This window comes from Phasianus colchicus, chromosome 19 (assembly GCF_987193195.1).
Source record: "Phasianus colchicus chromosome 19, bPhaCol1.hap1.1, whole genome shotgun sequence".
Lineage (NCBI taxonomy): Eukaryota > Metazoa > Chordata > Aves > Galliformes > Phasianidae > Phasianus > Phasianus colchicus.
Window position 1 is genome coordinate 7,795,207 of NC_143454.1, and position 18,979 is coordinate 7,814,185.

The following is an 18,979-nucleotide window of genomic DNA, read 5'->3' on the forward strand; positions in this document are numbered from 1 at the left end:
CATGCAATAGAGCCCAAATGTTTTGCTATGCCCAGAAGGGTTAAGATTGAGTCTGGGGCAGCCAAGAAGAAGCTGCTGGAGGTCCTTGGTGGGAGCAGGCAATGAGCTTTGCAGAGGGCTGTGTGTGTATTAGCACATAGGTGGGAAAGCAGAGGTGAAGATGGTTTCTGGAAGATGTGTCTCAGCTGGTGCTGAGCATCTCTCATGCATCTCTCCTGCTCTGTTGGGTGTGTAAAGGCTCCTGGGCAGGAGGGCTGTGAGCTGGGAACATGGGTGGCCATGGTGCAAGGGATGTGGGTGAGCAAATGCTGGTGCAGGTGGCTCCTTGCAGAGCTGCCTGTTCCCACCACTGCAGAAGGACGTTGCAGGGCATCCTCCAGCCTTGTGGAAATTTGCTGGCTTTGCTGAAACAAAAATCAGAGTGGCTGGGAACTGCAGAGGGCTCCTTCCAAAATGAGCGCACAACTCTCAGTGTTTCCTACAGCTCTGATCTGGAGTCCCTGGGGCCCTTTCAGCCCGACACCCACCTCCCCTGACCCTTCCCCATCTGGTACTGCCGAGCTTGTGTCAGGTCTAGCTTCATATGCAGCGTGTCCTCCTCTCCAAGCCCTCACCCTCTCTCTCCATGGCGGGGGGCACCAGGAGGCCCCATTTCTGGGCGCTGCTCAGCTGCAACCCCATCTCTCACCCTGCAGCGTCAGCCCCCTTCACAGCTCCCCAACAGGAGAGAGGCAGGCAGGGAGAAACCAGCGGATGAATAATTTATTATAACGATGCAAAATAGGGTTTTAAAAACTCTCCCCGTATAAATATTTATTTTTGACTCGTTAGCACCGCAGCTGTCTCCCCCCCTCCCTTCTCCCCCCCCCTTCCAAGCCTTCTCTTTCTCCTTTTCGAAGCCCCCGACAGCCATGCAACTACCACGGCTGCGCTTGTTCTCCTTTGCTCCGTCTGCCTGTCTCTCCCGCGCTCGCTTTTCACATGATCTGAGCCCCGGTGCCAAGCGCTTCCCGGGAAGGAGAAAAAACTCTTTCTCGCGCACACACACAAAACAACAACTGGGGAAGGAGAGGGGAGGGAGGGGGGGGGCGGTGGTGGAAAGAAATACAGAAACACACAGGCACACGCACAAAACCCTTTGAAGCCTGTGAAGGGTAAGGGTTGTTTCTGTGGTAACGGCGCAGGGATTGGCGGCGGGCGGCGAGGCCCTCGATCCCGCGGCGGTGCTGAGTGATTAATGAGCCGTCGCTGGGCTGCACGGCCATGCACAGGCCGGGCCCCCGCTGCCTTCCTGTGCTCACCGACGGCTCCCCGTGCTCTGCCCGGCCCGGGCACATGGTGCCCTGTGGGACATCAGCCCTTCAAGGGACTGAGCGATGTCCGCAGGCTTGACGGTGCTGGAGCGTGGCTGGGGCTGCAGGCCTCGTTCCATCCCGTAGGCCTCGTCCTGCCCTGCAGGCCTTGTCTCAGCGTTGGTCACACGGAGGTTGGCAGTGCTGGGGGGTCACAGCTACGTGTGGCAGTGCCCAGCGTTTGTTCTGTGGGTGAGCAGATGAGGCTCTGCTGCTCCCTTCTGTGTGTCCTGCCATGGGGCTGCCATGTTTAGGGCCGTGACCGATGGGCTTGGTGACAGCAGGGTGCTGTACGACTGCTCAGTGTGAGCTGCAGCTCCTGGGGAACCGACTGCTGCGACGCCCCGTTTTGTTCCCTTTCTTTTTTAAAAAGCTCGCATTTATTCACATCTCTTGGGCAAACAATAATTATGAGTGAGTTTCAAATCTCTTTCCCCTGAAATAGCCAAACCGGAGCCTGCACAGCCTTCCAGAGCTGCTGCCTGAAACAGATGTGCTGCCAGTGAGGCAGCTATTTATAATGTGCAGTGTTCCCTTTTAAGCCATAGTGACTCCAGCCCTCGGCTCTCGCGTTCATCAGCTCCTTTTGAAGCCTGCAGCTCTAATCCAGTGACTGTTCCTGGTGCTGCTAAAATCTCATAAACCTACCGGGATGCCAGCAAGCCAGAGCTCTGCCTGCTTTCTGCCTTCAGAGGTGGTTTGTCATCTCTGGGGGCTGCTGGCCATGGAGGCAGAAATGGGTTTGGACGGCTTCCCCATTGTCCCAATCCCAAGCCCTAATGGGAGAGGTTTTCCATAGAGAAAAGGCTGCTGAGGTTTCAAGCTTGGTGTGTTTAAACCTTAGGAGCTGTTTGCAGGATCAGTGAAATTAGAGGCACAGTGAAGATGCAGGTATTGTTGGATGAGTGCCTTTTTCAGGAGGAAAACTGGGGAGATTTGAATTGAAAAGGAGGTTTGAAGGGGTTGGCCAGCTTGGGGCTCCTGTAGTGGAGCTGGAGCAGCACTGTGCTGGTGGTGTAGGGGCAATGGATTCTTTGGGGCTGCATGTTGTTCACAGATCCTGTCCAGCCCCATTGTGCTGGAGCGCCCGTGGCCAAGCGCTGCTGCTGCTTTATGTCTGCTGTGTGCTGATGAATAAGTTTGTTGGTATTTCAGGGCGGGGAGCAGGTGGTTGGGCAATACAGCATGCGTGGGGAAGCTGTTTCTTGCCAGAGCTGTTGCAGCGAGCAGGTCCTGGAGCACTGTGACCGACAGAACCGGCTAGGCTGGTGCAGCCGCTCTGTGTGGGGCCGGGCCAGAGCAAGCACAGCTCTGGGGCTTGGCCACAGGTTTGCTTTACACTGCTCCGTCCAAACCCTGTGCATTGGGCATGTTATGAGCATGGCTCTCCTTTCCCAACTGACGTCCAGAGCATTGTCCCCAGCCTGGCATGACACAACCAGACTCTCCATATGGAAATCTTGCAAGACACCCCAAAAGCAGCCCACGGTGAGCTGTTGTTTTTGCTCTAGTGGCATACGCTTGCTTGCTGCTATGCAGACACCATGGGACAGGGGTTGTGTGTCAGTGGGCAGAGAGCACCTTGATCCCCACACTCTGCCCTTTGACTTCCAAACCCCATCTCTAGTATATGACCATTTTTTTTATCCAGTTCCACATCTTGTGTTTAGAGTGAGCACTGGCTTATCTTCCTGCCTGGTTAACTCATGCCCTGGGCACTCTGGAGGAGAAGAGGATGGTGATTTTAAACTGGAGCCATCTCCAGTTAAGGGTGGGATCTGGGGAAGGAGCCGAGGGTGGGCTGGCAGCCTTGGCCAAGATCAGAACCTTCCTGGTTTCCAGTGGTTACAGATAAACCTTTGCTCCTGAAAGAGGTACTAATGCAGCCCATAGCAGAGAAGCCTCTTAAAAGCCAGTCTTGTTGCAGTGATGTTAATTATTAATAGGATGTGGGGAAGAAAACACTGGGAAACCCCAACAGATAGAGTCAAGCTGCTGCTTCATCTGTGTCCAGCAGTGCAGGCTTATCTTTCCCTGACCCAAGGGGAGATTCACAGATCTCTTCTGTAGTGACTGCTGTCAGCAAGCGCAGATCTTAATGGAGAGGCTCAGCTGTCCCTCTGAAAGCCACAGCCATCAGAAACCAAGGAGCTTAGTGACTCATATGGGGCTGAGCTTGGTCTCTAGCAAAGATTCAGCCCCCTGGAGGGATGTGGTCCCTCTTGGCAGCATCTGGGCTCAGCAGGTCTGGCAAGGTGTTGGGGTGGCAAAGCCCCACAGGACAGAGATGCTGGGGGTCCTTGCAGATCTGTGGGGACAGGATGGGATCTGAGGTGGGGCTTTGAGTGCACATACATAGGGAGATAGAGCTGGGGGATCTCCCCAGAGCAGTATTCATAGAAAACAAGCTAATAGGGAAATCCTCATGGACCTTGCAGGTTTCTTACTCCAGATCTGACTGTGGGTACCAGGAATGTCTCTGCCAGACCCCCAGCCTCTCCTGGCTGGGTCCCGTCTCCCTTTGCCCCTTCCTGCTCTCTCATTCCCTTTCTCTCCCTCTCTTCCCCGCGTTCCACCCCCTCCAGACTCCTCAGTGGGGCATTGATTTTTCCATCCGTCAGCGAAACGCCTGAGGAAAATGAAAGAGCATCTTCGTGATCGATCAGGAGAACTCTTCAGCCTGGGGGTCAGCAAGGGCTGGAATCAGCTGCTCCCCTGGCATATAATTACCCCCTCTCTCCCAAGCCTGGGCATTTCACACGCCCGTGGGAGCAGCCGTCTTGCTGTAAGGCTGGGAAGTTGCTTGCTGAAAACCTCCCCGCGGTGCCTTGACGCTGCACCCGCAGGTGAGAGGAGCTGCCTGTGAGTGTGCTGGGTTCTGCTATTGCTGGAGCTGAGCACTGTGTGCTCGTGCTGGCTTTGTTCAGAGTGGTGTGAGTGGGTGTGAGCGCGCGGCACCCTCTCCAGCATCGATCACTCTGTGCGTAGCAAATTCTGCGCTGTGTTTTGTGAGGATGGGCGGCTTTGAGGCTTGTGAGCTTAAAGAATCTGAAAGGAAACAAAATCCAATAGGAGCTGGGCACCCAACTCCCTTCTCTCTTTTGAAGATCTGATTTGAAGGAAGCGCCATCCAGGCCATGCTTCACAAACAGACCGCCTCATTAACGGCCCAGAGGTGCCTGTTTACATGCTGGGGTTTGCTGTTGGTATGGCACTGGTCCCTGGGATGTGCCTGTGTGTGGGTTGCTACATTTGGTATAGTGATACAGCAGTGAATATTTGTCCTTTGGACTTGACTGAAGGAAGGAGCCTTGGAGACTGAGCAGTACTTGTGCTCCAGTGATCTTTGGAGCTGCTGCCCCAAAGTTCTTCAGATATTGTTCCCACAGATATTGTTCACTCTATTCCTGAGCTAGGTACAGGGGTTTCAGACATGGAGGTGCACATCACGTGGCTGGTTGAAGCTTGCTGGATGACGTGGACATCCCCAAGTTTTCCATGGTGAGCTGTGCATCCCGGGAGCTGGAAGAGAGCAATGAGAAATGCAAGCCAAGGCTCTGCTCCCTCATCCCTCTGGTCTTGCCACGTCTTCTTCCCTGGTGAGCCTGGTTGTGGGCTATACCTTCACCCAAGAGCCTCCACCAGCATTTGCAGCCTTTCACTCCTTGGTCTGCAGGTGATCCAGGAACTCGTTGTTGCCTCACATCGTGCAGCCCCAGGAATGCCACTGTTATGAGGAAACTCTCATCCTTCCCATTCCCCTGTTTTTCCATGCTGGCTGGGTACCTAAGGAAGGAGAACAGGGCAGAAAAACAGTATTACGGTGAGGAAGCAAAGCACTGCATTTCCTGATGCCACCACAGCCGGTTCAGACCAACCAAGGCAGAGTGCTGTGGGACAAGGACAATGCAAAGCTCTGGCTTTCTCCCCCAAAACCAGCAGGCATAAGTTTGCTCTGGCATGGATGTGTTACAGATGTGTTGATAGCAGCCAGTCGAATGCTGACGCTGCTGTGGAGAGCTGGCTGTTGAGCTGTAGGTAAGGCTGAAGTGAGTTTATCTGCTTTGCAGATAACGTCTTCTGCTGAAAGCAGCTGAAACAGCTGCATCCTGATTTTGTTGGAAAGTTTATTTTACAGCATGTAATGTTAGTTCACCCTGTGTCCCTGGTAAAGCTTTGACATAAAGCCCCATCCTTCCTCTGGGGTCATTTGGCAACAGCCTGGCAATCAAGAGAACTTTGTTTAACCTGTAAGTGCTGTGTCCCTATATAAATGTGGATCTAACCCAGTTTCCTTGAATCTGTGTCTCTCTGTTGACAGCAAGGGAGAGAGGCGGGTTGATGCAGGTGGGTAATCTGGGATAATAATCCTTGCAAACAGAGTGAGCTGTCACCAGGCAATATTGCTGCTGGGTTCAGTGCAGGTAATGGGAATGGAGGGGGGAGAATCTTAGGGTCTCTCCACTAACCTGAGACCTTCTTGCTGACCATCCTTGCCCATGTCTCTTGCTCTTCCCTCTGCCTTCTCTCTCCCAGGACTGTGGAATGACAATAAAATACTACCTGACTTGCCGGGGAGCTCAGAGCCCAATTAAGAAGTAAACATTAATTAAAGCAAGCTCCTGTTCATATCCTGTACACCTCAGTGGGGCACTGAAAGCCCTGGGATGTGGGAGTGCAAGGTTGCAACAAAGACAAAACAATACACACTAAGTCTGCTCACCAGAAAGTGGATCTATGTGTTAATCTGGGAAAAGGATCATGAAAGTAAACTGCAAATCCTTCATGACTTTGTTGTAATTTCTCGCAAATAGGATGTAGGCAGGAAAAATGCCCGCTCTGCTCTAAAGCCTCCCTGGTTCCGGGTTGCCCCACAATCAGGGCCAGGCTATGTTAACCGTGGGGCTGGTGCAAGAACAGATGGAAGATGGAAATTTGGGGGGAAGAGGAAAATGGCTGCACTACACGAGGTGATTGGTTCCCTGGCGCCTGAGTTGGCCCCTGGCTGGGCTGCACACAGGAGACACACGGGCGGCACGGCACTGGCAGTGCCCTGGCCATCAGCACAGCCCCGTGCACTAGCATTTACAGACACAGAGACCTGGCCCCTCCCGGCTGCCCAGCTGCCTTTCTGCTAATGCTCATCTAATTAACCAGCAGCCTGGAGTGGCTGAAACCAGGGCAGCGGGAGAGCAAAGGGTTTTATCCAATAGGTTCCTGCCTCCAGCTCGGGAACCAGAAGAAAAACCCTTTTCATATGTTCTGATCAATAAGCAGGTGGTGTTCCTCCTCCCCTCCCTTTCACCTTCTCCAACTCATCTTTCTCCTCCTGGGCCAGGGATGCTCATAGAGCCTGCCCCTGTGCAGGGCTGGGTTGTGTACCCGGGGCATTCCGGAGCTCTTGCTTTGTCCCAGGGCTGCCGTGCGTGCCATTGCACACGTGCTGCGCATCCGAGCGACACCAGCATGCTGGGCACAGCACAGCAAGCTCCCAGGGGGTATCTGAGTGAGCAAGCCTTGGCAATAACTGGGGCAGGATCCCTCCTTCGGGGGGGATTTTCAATCAGTGACATCTCTGAAGAGACAGTTGTTTTCCCCCCCTCACTGTCAGCAAAGCTACAGGACTGTGAGCAAGGCAGAATCTGACCAGCAACTTTTGTACTGCATATGTATTGGCAAGGGTTAACAAGAAGCAGCATTTTGTTTTGCTGTGCGTGTTTGGTCTCTGGAAGGAGTTGCTTCAGCTGATATACATACATTCTTCTTCCTAAGGTGTCTTCCGAAAATTAGCTCCAGCATGTCATCAGCAGTGGAGAAATGATTATGGAAAAGCAGCTGTCCGTCCCCTCCTGCCAACTCCCAGCGAGACAGAGGGAGGGGGAATGGCTCCTCTGGGTGCTGGCTGCTGGCAGCAGCTCCCTCAGTGCCTGGTGCCAGGCGCTGGTATACGGAGGCAGCTTGGAACTCTGGCCTTTTCCACCTCATCTCAATGATGTGATTGAGAAGTGGCCACGCAGTGCCCAGACTGCTGTTCATCTTCAGGCCACCTCCATCAACTGGAAGGGGCTTTAATAACAACAACAGTGCAGCAGGAGCTGTGGAAGAGGCTGGCAGGAGATGCGGTGCTGTCTCAGCGCTGTCAGTGTGCGGACAGGGATGTTTTGGAGGGGCAGAGCAGCCCTGCATGTATCCCTGTGGCTTCTCACAGATGAATCTCATCTGCCCAGGGGGCAGCTGTCATGGGAAGGATCTGCAGAGGGAGCTGAGGGTCTCCTGCTGCTCCTGGCCCGATGCTGTCATTGAGTGTTTTTTTTAACAATAAGAAAGTTGTGCAAATCTTCACCCAACCATCTGCCTGCTCATGCAGCCTGGAAGGGCTCTGCTTTGACTTCTGTATTGTTTCTCCCCACAGGAGAGGAATTACTGTCCTATTTCTTCATGCCAGAATGAGGAACTGGAAACGGGCTGAAGGGGAAAGGAGCTGGATGGGTGTCCCAGAGACCTTAAAGGCTCAGAGGAAGACTGGCCAGGCTTAGGTTACTGTCTCTCTGCCCCTTCCCTGGTACCTCTGACACCAATTAGGAGCTGGGCTTATTAGCTGTGCTCCTGCACCAGTCTCCAAACACCACCGAGCAGCACCTGAGCTGGTGCAGGATGCAGAGTGTCTCAGGATGCTGCAACCAAGAGAGAGGTGAGCCTGCACCTGGTGATGGGGAGCCCAGCCGCAGCCAGATGTGAGCTCCTTCCCCATCCTCCCCCCTTCCCCTTGCCCTAGCCTCAGGCCAAACAGGGAAAATCCTTCAGCAGAACCCCAGCTGGGGCTGCTCGCTGCCTTTCCATAGCAACAGTCCATCAGGGGGTCGGAGTCAGCAGTGAAAAATGCTTTCTCGCCTTGCCTGCCGGTCGCTATTTTGATTGCATTCCTGGGGAGCTGGGCTGCAGATGTGGTCTCCTTATCTTGGGAAGGTCTGAGTCAGTTTTTCCCTGTGTGATGGAGCAGGCAGCTGAGGTCTGGAAGGAGGAATAAATAGCTTCAAAGGCATGCTGGGGGTGTTGTTTGGTGGGGAAAAAGTGGTGGTACCACTCTCCATTCTATACTCATGGTGCCCGCATGGCACAGCACGCATGGAGGGGATGAAGGAGATGTCCCTGCAAAGCAATGTTCAGACAGCCCTGGTGTCTTGGCCAAAGGAAAATGAGACCAGGACTGCTGCTCCTTGGATGACCTGAGGAACATTCCCACAAGAGAGGCACCTCACATTCACCCCACCAATGCACGTCCAGGCTGTGTGACGCTCCTCAACACACCAGCAGATGTGGCAGCTCACAAGCTGGTTGCCTCCTGCTCAGCCTGCCTGTAAGTGACAGCAGGATCTGGCATCCTGTCCTCTGGTTGCTTTTCTGCTCAAAATCTTGCTTCCCAATGCTGCTCTGTGGAGAGGAGATGTCTCCATGCCTAGCAGTGCTGTCAGGTAATGGTGAATCTCTAGTAACTGGTCCAGGCTTCATGCTGGAAGCTGAGCTAGAAACCAGAGTTCAGCCTGGTCAGAGCCAAGGGAAGGTCTTGTGTGAGGTGTTGCTAGCAACCCAAAGCATTTGTGCACCCATGGGCCATGCACTAAATAATCATCAGCCCAACTTAGGGAAAGCAGCAAGCCATAATAAATGTTAAGCACGTTGCAAGTTTTCCTTCTATTAGCAAGATCCTCAGCTCAGGTTTCCCCAGAGCCTGGTAGCTCGGTGAGCAATTCTTTCTTGTCCTTTGTATTTTGCTTTCTCTGGATGAGAGAGGGGCTCTGCATGTAGAACCCCACCTCCAAGGGCTGGTGATCACATGTTTTTGGAAATGGATGGTGAGCGTGGGGCTCCAGAGATTGAAGGTTCAGCAGGCAGGGCCTGGAGGAGGAGAAGGAGGTACCTGTGTAGCCTCTACGCCCACTGCAATGGGACCAGGGGCAGCAGTGCAGGGTTCAGCAGGGCACAATGGGTTGTCCCATGCCACTGGGGCTGGGGGAACTGCTTAGGATCTGTCCTCCTGGAGCTGCAGTGGGAGCCGGGACTCGGGAGAAGGTTTCTATAGCAACAGCTGCCACTCACTCCCCATCTCAGATGTAAATGAGGTAGGATTTTATTAGTGTGCAGAATTTCAAGAGGTGGGAGCTGGCAGAGGGACCTGCTGAATTTGTGGCAGGAGTGCGCCGGGGTCAGAAGCATCATCAGGAGTTTGGAGCAGGACAGGGTTTGGGGCATCCTGCATTGCCTTCCTTTTTGTCCCAGCGACTGTGTGCAGCTCTGAACAGCTCTGGGTTTTCCAGGTCTCAGTCTTGAGACTGGGGATGGAACACAGAGACAGCGTATAGGGTTGGCTGCTTTGTCCCAAAGCCTGGGAGTGAGGCGCTGTTGGGTGAGCTCCCTGCACTGCCTCTTGGATGTGACCCTGATGGAGGCATGGCTATGAGGTATGGAAGCCCAAAGCCCCTCTTTTTGACACTTTGTTAGGAAGACCAACAAGGATATCATGATACTGGGCCTGATATCATTGCCTAGAAGCTACTACAGTTGCTGTTTGGGTTTGCTAGAGCAGCGCTTGGGGGCTGGAGGCAGTGCAGAGTGCTGGACCAATGCATATAATGCTTCTTGTCATAAAGATCTTGTAGCCCAAGTTGAAGCAGGCAGGTCAGGAAGGAATCAGTTGCACATCAGCCTACTGGAAAGCTGTATTCAGGCCTCAGTTTGGGCAGTTTTGAGGTCCCAAGGTGGGAGTTCCCATACCCTGTTACCAGCTGAGCCATTCCTTTTGCAAAGTGGTTTCTCCAAAGTGCAAACGATATGAATGGTCACAGCTGGGGCAGCACTGCCTCTGGGCGCTCTCAGATAAAAGCTTGATGATGAAGCAACGTGCTGGTCTGGTAGAAGTGCTGAGAGCTACCCAAGGTTTTCAGAGTCAAAGAGAGGAAATTGGGGCTGCTTTCTGGGGGCTATTGGTATGATTATAGCAGGGGTTCTTGCTAGAATGAAGGCTCTGTTTGATATCTGGGCTATTGGGCTGGTGGTTAGGTGGGATCATGGCTGGTTGTCAGATGGGATCAGCTCCTGCTTAGGTTTCTCTATGAACATCCAGGTTCTTGAAGAAGTGGGAGCTGTATGGAACAATAGTGGTGAATGCTGCTCTGCTGGGATCTGTCCTCTTCGTTTCCTCAAGACCAAGCAAATAAGAAGTGATTGTAATGTTAGCTGCTGTCTCCAGATCAAAAGGTTAGTATAATACAGCTTGGTGAAAAATCCTGATTTCTATTGTGGTTTTCAGTTTGTGTGGCTAGGACCCATGTTTTCAGCCCTCTTATTTCTTCTAGCTGTGAGGGCTGTGACTTTGTTTGGTTTTTGCTTTTAGTGAAAGGAGAGTTATGAATTTTGGATTTTTTTTTCTTTTTGTAGTTTCCTGCATCCGTGAGCTGGGGCACTGTGAAAGTCAGAAGGTTTCACACTACTTTGCGGTAGTGCTGTGATATTTGCCAATGCTGGGTTATAATTGGATGGTATACAGTTTATGTATCTAGTGCAGTTATAATATTCATCTACTTGTATGCAGCAAAAAAAAAAAAGGGCTGGAAGAGCCCTTGAAATGCTAGAAGTGTGGGGCTGGGTGGGCTGGCAAGTGCCAAGTGGCTGCTGCTGTGTGCCCAGATTGGGGCATTGCTGTGTATGTGGCACCATGGGGCTCTTGCTCTGCCCAGGGCTGTGCTGGTATAGCTGCTGTAAAGTGCAGCCTCCAAGGCAGCCGTTTGCTTGCAAGATAAATTGGCCTTTTGTAGGGGACCGTGTCCTGAGCATGATGAAAATGCCAAATGTGCTGATAATGCAACTTGAAACGGATCCATGGGGATTTTCTGCTGGTGTCTTTAATGCTATTGTGAGTAGGAAAGAAACTGGGGAAGGAGTGGGGTGACTGGGCTGTGAACTCTGCAGTAGGGTCAGTGCTGATGTGGGAGGCATGAAGCAGCACTGAAATAGGGGTGCTGGGTGGAGGTGGGGAGCATGTGTCTTTTCTGGTCAGATGAGGGCTTGGAGGCTCTGTCTTTGGTGCCTCTCTATTGAGCTTAAGCTCCAGGTCTTGGGGCCAAGTGACCCTGAGTGAGTTTTGTCTGAATTCGAGAATGGGAATGCAGCAGCTCAGTAGCACTCAGGTTTGGGAGAAGGAGGCCCCAAGAACACCCTGGCTTGGAAAACTGACCTTTGCTGAAAGCAGCTAATCACGTGCAAGTCTTAAGCATGTCCTTCAGTTCCATTGAAGAAAATAGACTTGAAGTGCATGCTTGAATCTAAGTGCATGGTGAAGTATGTTCATGGGCCTCAGATAGGGTAATGATGGCTGCACAGAAGATGGACAGACACATCAGGAGATAGGGCTGCAACACAGCCATGAGCTCACTGCTGTCTCACACGAGGCTGCTCCAGGTCTGGCAGCCCAAAGGACAGAGCCCTGGCTCTTTGCTGTCTTGTGAAGCCTCACTGCATCGCCCTCATCCAGGCTCCATCCTTCCCTTTCCCCAAGGCTGCTCCTTCCCTTGCTCTGCCCACGCTGTGAAAGCGCCTGGCCCAGATATTTGCTGCACATCAGCACAAACCCAACCCTTCACTTTCTGTGCTTAGCAGGACAGAGCCAGCGTGGCTGTGGTGGGGACACCCCTGGTTACCCCTGCCCCTGCCTGGGGTCGCGTTCCCCTCTGTGGCCATGCATCTGGCTCACTGGGAAGCCAGAGCCCGCGCTGAGCTCAAAACGCAGCAACAGCAGCCTCTGCTTTTCCACACGTTGGTATTTTTAGCTCTGCTGTGCATTAGCGTGCAGGAGCTCAAACTGCGAAGCCTGGCTGAGGTTTTATCTGTTGTGACAGCCCTTAGGGCTGTAGTCAGACACTCTCTCTCGCTTGCTCGCTCCCTCTCTCCTTTTTTCTTATTCCTTTTTTAAAGTTTGCAGCTCGGATCTGCTCCCTCTGCATGGATACACTGCAGCTGTCAAGACAAGAGACCAAAGGTGGCAGATAGGGTCCAAAGTGTGGTCTGAGCCCCTTTGCAAGGAAGCTCTATTGAGGTCCTTTCTGTATTTTTCCATTCCTCCCTGTTGCCCATGTCAGGGCTGAAGCACTGAGCTGATGATGCAGGATGAGGTGCTGGCTCACTCTGACTGCCCTGACCCAAACGGTCTCCAAAAAGCTGTGCTGATCGACAGCTGCACTGCTGCTGGTAGCAGAAATTGGGGAGCAGAGGGCAGAGGTCAGCATATGCCAGGGCTCAGAGGGCAGCATGCAGACCTAGGGCTGCTGCTGCTTTGTCCAAATCCCTTGTGTCTATACCAGCACTGTAAAGCACAGATGTGGCTGCTTTTGGGGCTCCAGGAACCCCAGAAATAAAACTTCCCTTCAAGACCCAGGGCTCAGCACCCTGCGTGCCTCAGGAGACCTAGCCTGGGCAGTTCTGTGCCTAAACAGAAGTTACCTGAAAATCTGGTGCCCCCAAAGCTTGTCCAAGGTCAGGGAGGAAGCTGGTGACAGAGCCAGGAATCAGGTCTGGCTTCCTGTCCCACCTTTCTAGCCTTCTGCTCCAGCCCTCTGCACGCACTCATCCCATGTCATTTCTCACTGTCCGTCCGCAATTTGGTTGTTTGCTACTCTTTATACTCTAGAGTGCAGATAGTTGGTGTATATCTATGTCATATTTTCTCAAAAATCTATTAAATTCTCTTCATTGCTCCCAGGACGTAAAGGGAAATAGCAGCTGAAGGATGCTTTTTGTACGAGTATGAAATATCATCTAATTAGCAAGCAGGGATGGCCATAGGATGAGCAGAGGGGGGTGTGCAGGTTCCTGTAGGTCTGTCCATGATACGATTTTTCTGGTATCACATCATTTAGAAGTATAGCAAGTTCAGTATGTGGCAGCTCCCCTGTCCTTGGCTGGAGACTGAAGAGCTGCATCTGTAGGTTGGGGTGCCACAGGTATGGGGGCTGAGCAGTGATGGCTTTGTCATCCATTACCTGGGTATAAACCCAAAGTGGAGCCTGAGAGATCCCCCAGGTCCTCCCGCTTCATTTGCATTGATGAGGAGTAGAAGCACATCCCAAAGTTTATCCAGGAAAGCTGCATCTCGGGCAGCTTTTCTAATTATCCATCCCCCCACTGTGTTTGTTCTGTTCTCCCCAACAATTCCTCCTTTTTGCTGGCAGCAGCCAATGCCGTGAACCACAGAGAGCAGCTTCACAGCGCTCCTGCTCAACCTGCAGCAGGGATCTCTGAAAATAGCTGGTGCGTTTGCCCTTTTGCAGAGAAGCACCCAGGGATGAGGATTTTGCAACTCAGCTTGCGGTGTGGAGTGGGGTGTGGGGGGGTTTTGCTGCGGCTGCATTTTTATCGATGTGGGTTGTTTGCGCAGTGTGAGAGTCTCTGGTAGCAGCCAGAGCATGGCAGGTACCTCTGCACTGAGCTTCAGAATCCCATGGCCAGCATCCAAGCAGCCCCACAGCAGCTCTGTGGGGTCTTGCTGCCCACCTCCTCCTTTCTTCCACATCTTCATGGGGAAAACCCGCTCGCGGCTGCAGGGGATGGATGTAGAGACCCCAGCGTGAAGCAGCCCTCCTTGCAGGGGATTTGACACCTGAATAGCTGGGTGATGTCTAGGAGGAATTAAACAGTGCTGATTTTATCTCAGATGTCAATCTGGAAGATTAAGGACTTTTTCTTGAGGGATAGAGGATGGTGGTATTTTAGGGGCATATAAACTTTCAAAATACCCTGTGGCATCTATGTTAATGCATCTTCCTGCATTATTAAAATTCCTTACAGGCTTCCAAACAACTCACAATTTGGGCTCTAAAATGCTGGTACAGGCAGATCTGTGTGGGGGCAAAGCTCAGTGACTCCGTGTGCTTGGTGCTATAAAGCAGATGCTCTCCCCTGCCTTCTTACAGCCTCACACGCTGCAGGCAGTTCTCTGCTCGCACCCGAACCCACCCGCTTCTCGCTCATCCCACTCCTTTGACTCCCTGCTCTGGAGCTGTCTCGGGCTCTCGGCACGTCCGATGCCTCGGCTGCCAGGAGTTTGCTCTCCAACTGCTTCCCGGCCCCCTCGTGCATGTGGGCATGGAGGGGGGGAGCTGCAAGAGCGGGGAAGGATGAACAGCAGGAGAGTCTTCAGGGAAGGGATGGGGGAAGCAAAAAAAAGGGGGGAGCAGAAGTGAGAACAGAGAGGAGGAGGGAGAAAGGATGCTGCCTTGTCTGTTCTCAGATTTTATATTGGTTGAATCGCACTGGGTTAGCTAAAACTGGTGCAGAGCTGCCTTCCCCTCCCCTTTCCTCCAGGCAGGCACTTGCATTTGGGGTTGAATGCCTTAATTCACTTCAGCTTCAACCTGCTTCTAATTGACTTATGCCACATTGAAAGAAGCTCGGCTTTCCAAGCAAGCAAGCAGCAGTGGTTGCAAAATTGCACCTTGAGTTAAGTCAGTGTGATTGTGTGCATAAAGAAACCTCGAGCATGGAGCAGACGTGCACGGGAATAACTGCAAAGGGTTTGTGCTGTGCAGTCCCAGAGTCTGGGCTGCTCTTCTTGGCTTGGCTTTGGGCTGAGTATGTTGGGGCTCAGGGCCAAGGAGCTTTGTGTCACTGGGGTTCGGCTGTCAGAAGATTTGCTGTCCCCTCTGAGTCCTCTCTGCTCCATCCTTCTTCTCATGCTGCAGATGTCTGCTATAAAAAAGAAAAAAAAAAGCCTCCACAAACGGCGTGGTAACATTTACTGGAGGGCTGTTTCTGCTGCACATCTGATGCATATGACAGGGTCAGATTAACCCAGCCTCTGCTTTCCAACCACAGCTATTTGAAAGCACCAAAAACAATTGCAAAACAAACCAGAGGAACTCTGCCATCCTGGTGAGGAGCTGGCAGGCTCTGGGGATGTGTGAGCTGCAGGGATACACCCACCTGGTGCTCAGCAGGGCCAGATGAGCTCTTAGTTTGGCAATGAATTTGGTCTCCTCAAAGTCAGCCTTTTAAGGGACCGGTGGCTTTCCTTGGTACTTAAGGTTGGGACTTTCAAAGAGCTAAAGAAGGGCTGTGATATTAAGTGGAATAAAGCATCTAATGCTGGGGGATGCTCTCAAAACCCTCCTCTTCCTGGAGGATGGCTCTTTTGTCACTGTGGATGGGCTGTCTGAACCGAGGGCAAGAGTCTTTCTTTTTTATGTGCCCTCTCCTTCTAGTGTCTCCGCATCTTCCATGATTATTTTGGCCTTGCTATGTCTCTTTCCACTCTTTTTTTTTTTTTTTTTAATTATATAAGCACTGATTTACCCATGGTTCTGGCTCAGCTAGTATTTTAATTAGATGTTTAGCCTTCTTTGGTTATTGATGCTAGAAAACAGGGCTGGAAGGGACCCCTGGAGGCAGATGCACCCCTGTGAAAGAGCAAGTTAAGTCTGAACAGTGCTTTCTTAGAGGGCAGTAAGGCCCTGGCACTGCTGCCTGGAGATGTATGGGTGCCTCCACCATGGAGGTGCCCAAGGCCAGGCTGGTTGGGGCCCTGAGCAACCTGAGACCCTCTTTGCAACAGCGGGGTGCTTGGAGTCCTCATGGCTGGTGATGCTGAAGGGCATCAAGAGCAAAGGAAAGGAGCGTGGGGACCCAAAAGTCTCTGCTCCATAAGATCCCTCCCCACAAAAAACCCTGCCCTGTCCTTCACTCGGGCTGGGGGCCCTGCCTGTGACCCCTCAGCCCCACTGCATGGCAGGGTTGCAGAGCAGCCCTGTGAATCCTCGCTTGATGAGGGGAGGACTGGCCAGCAGTCTTCTAGGACAGGGGCTGGGATGGGCACGAAACAGAAAACTGAGGTGAGAAAAAGGGAGAGAGGGGAAGAAAAACCCCAAAAACACCTATGGAGAGGGAAGCGGAGTCGTAGCAGAGCTGCTTGCTGATGGAGTTGCTATGGCGACGTGGCGTGAGGAAACAGCATAACACAGCCCGGCGTGGGGCTGAGGCCTGCGGGGGCTTGGACTCGCTTCTCTCCTCCTCCTCTCACTGCTTTCCTTCCCTCAGATGTGGTCTTCCTCAGCCCAGAACAGTCCCCCTCCAAGCAGAGGGAGCCGTCTCTTCTGAAGGGAACGTGTGAGGGCTGCTCTTCCCTGCATCCCCTACGGAAGGCCTGATTGAGCCCCAGGTTTTGTTCCCAGGCAGTGTGCGCGATGGACTGGTTTCTCTGTTGTCTCCTGACAGGGGACACCCAGTTTTAAGAGGAAGAAGGCTTTGTTTCATGTGCCAGCTCTCCTTCCTTTTCGGTGATGTGATGCTCTGTCACCATGACGAGTCACTTCCCCTCCATGAGTCAGAGGGGCTCCTGCAGGGTGCGCTGGGGCCGACCGTTGGTGCTGTGTTTGCTGTGCAGGAAGAGAAACCCGTGTCACTGTGCAGGGCTGGGGACCTGCCTGTGGACCTGCCACCCACCTCTGCCCTCGGTGTCAGCAATGGCAAACATCTTACTTTAAAGGCTTCAAGGCTCCAGGTCGTGGAGCTTGGAGTTCTGGTCTGAGATTTTATTGACAAAATTAAGGTATTCTTGGCAACTCTGTGATCATAGCAGAAGGGAAATGTAATCTCAACCACTGGAAAGTGCACAGTAACCAACCTGAAATGAGTACTCTGTAGGCACTCATACTTTTAGACCACCCTCTTAACTTTGCTTAGGGCTTGGCAGTGACACGTGAAGTTGGCAGTGCTGTAGATGGGGAGCTCCTTCTGCTTTCTCTTCACCTCTCCCCTTTCTTGCCCCTGCTGCAGATGCCCTCACCGTGTTGGTGTGCCTGGAGCTGTGAGCACACACTTGTGCTTCTGTAGCTCCACGTGCACAGAGGTGCCTGGCTTAGCTCAAGGTATCTTCAAGCATCTGCATGGCATGGGAGCGAGCATTTTCCCTTTCTCCTTCCTCTCAGTGGAGTCTTCTCCAGCTGAACCCCCCTCCCCAGAACTCCCACCTTCCTGCACACAATAGACTACCACAGTGCCTCCTGCTTCTCCCTGCCTTCATGCCCATACCACATCAGGCTGTGGTCTCCAGTATCTTGTGCTGACGGTCGATATCCAGATGGTGCAGTTAACAGGGCTCAGTGCAGTCAATCTTCTTTATTCTTGCCAGTCTCACCGTTCCTTGCTGTGGCTCTGACCATCACCTCACCACAGCTGAGTCAATCAACTGCTCTGCGGGTTGCAATCTCCTGTGTGACCCTGCTGGAGTTCACAATAGGTGCCCAGTGGCTGGACATGTTGGATGAAGGCTGTCACCTCCTACCTCCCAGAGGGCTCGTTAAATAAAGGCTTAATTTTTTTGCTGCTTTCCATTTGCACCCACCAGAGCCATGGCAAGCTGCAGAATCTGCCCTTTCTGCTAACTCATCTATGTGCTTCCTGATCTCGGGTGTCTGGAGGTGGTGGGCTGTGGGATCAAACTGTGGCTGTCTCCCTATGCCTCAGTTTCCCAGCCTGCACAGCAGAGCTTGGGAAGCTACTTTCTCTTTTCCCCATCCTGGACGGTCTCTGGATGTAAGCATTTCTTTGTGCAGTCTAAATGTTAAGGGTAGCTTGAATAAGAGTTCACTTAAACCAAGGATGGGCAAATAGCTGAAGGTCATAAATACACAGCTGAGTAATTATTTAGAGTGGTCTAGGAGATGTAACTATGGATAATGGGATAAAAGAAGGTGAGGAAAACATGGCATAGTTAACAGAAAATTCTCTCTGATACCATGCTTAGAGCTGCAGAAGGAAAACTATAGGACCTTGATAAATCTGAAGGAGTGGTTTATGGATTGATACAAGATATAATGGCTGAATCCCCAAGGAGATGCAATGAATGGCATCTGTATACAGTGAATACATCTATATTTAGTGAAAGGAAACCTCAAAAGGTTTCCCAGGGAAACCTCAAAAAAACTTCTCATTGATTTGAGGAATGGACTGAGTTGCCTATGTGGCCATTTCTACTTGAGTGTTTGCCATGTTGGAGTTGATTGCAAGATCACACACACTAGGATGGGATCTTCTGATGCGATCTTCAAAAATGGCAAGAAAAATGAGAACATGGTGTAGTTTCAGGAAGCTGAGCATAATTGGTGGAGAATCCTCTCTCCCTGCGTTTCCCACACCAAATGTAAAATGTTAGATTTCTCTCCTTGGGCTTCTTCCAAACATACAGCTGAAAGATGGCTTGGAAGGACATAGGGAGATCTAGGGTTGTGAGTGTGAGGACTGAGGCCAAGGACTGACACACCTGATGTCATGTTCAGATTATCAAACTCAAGTACATGTGAATGATGCAGGGATGGAGCTGCTGACCACCCTGTCATCCCAGCTTGCATGACAGGACAGGCAGACCCTTGTCTGTGGGGAGCTGGACGTGGGGCAAGGTCACACTTCTGGCTTTCCTGTCCTGCCTGCAGAGACGGGAATTGCCCCCATGCTGTCACCCACTGCCTGCTGGCACTTTGCTGTTTCCTGCTTCCAGCAGTGTTTTACACATTGCCCAGTAATTCCTGGCTTCCTCAGTAGCATGTGGGATTTTATCTAAGGCTTTCGGGCAATCCTAACAAATT

At 52.1% G+C, this 18,979-nt stretch overlaps 2 long non-coding RNA genes across 2 annotated transcripts in view; one reads left to right on the top strand and one right to left on the bottom strand.

Moving 5' to 3' along the window:
• Positions 1–4,616: 4,616 nt before the first annotated feature.
• On the bottom strand, positions 4,617–6,746 carry LOC149915460 (uncharacterized). Its single transcript, XR_016458992.1, has 4 exons — positions 6,658–6,746; positions 5,822–5,890; positions 4,975–5,138; positions 4,617–4,874 (listed from the first exon to the last, which is right to left on the bottom strand). It is a non-coding gene; the product is annotated as an uncharacterized LOC149915460 (long non-coding RNA).
• A 1,124-nt stretch (positions 6,747–7,870) lies between these two features.
• The window catches only part of LOC116234237 (uncharacterized), a 42,905-nt gene continuing 31,796 nt past the window's right edge, over positions 7,871–18,979 (top strand). Inside the window, exons 1-2 of the long non-coding RNA XR_016458991.1 lie at positions 7,871–10,336; positions 10,474–10,607. This is a non-coding gene — a long non-coding RNA (uncharacterized LOC116234237). The remainder of the gene's footprint in view (positions 10,337–10,473; positions 10,608–18,979) is intronic.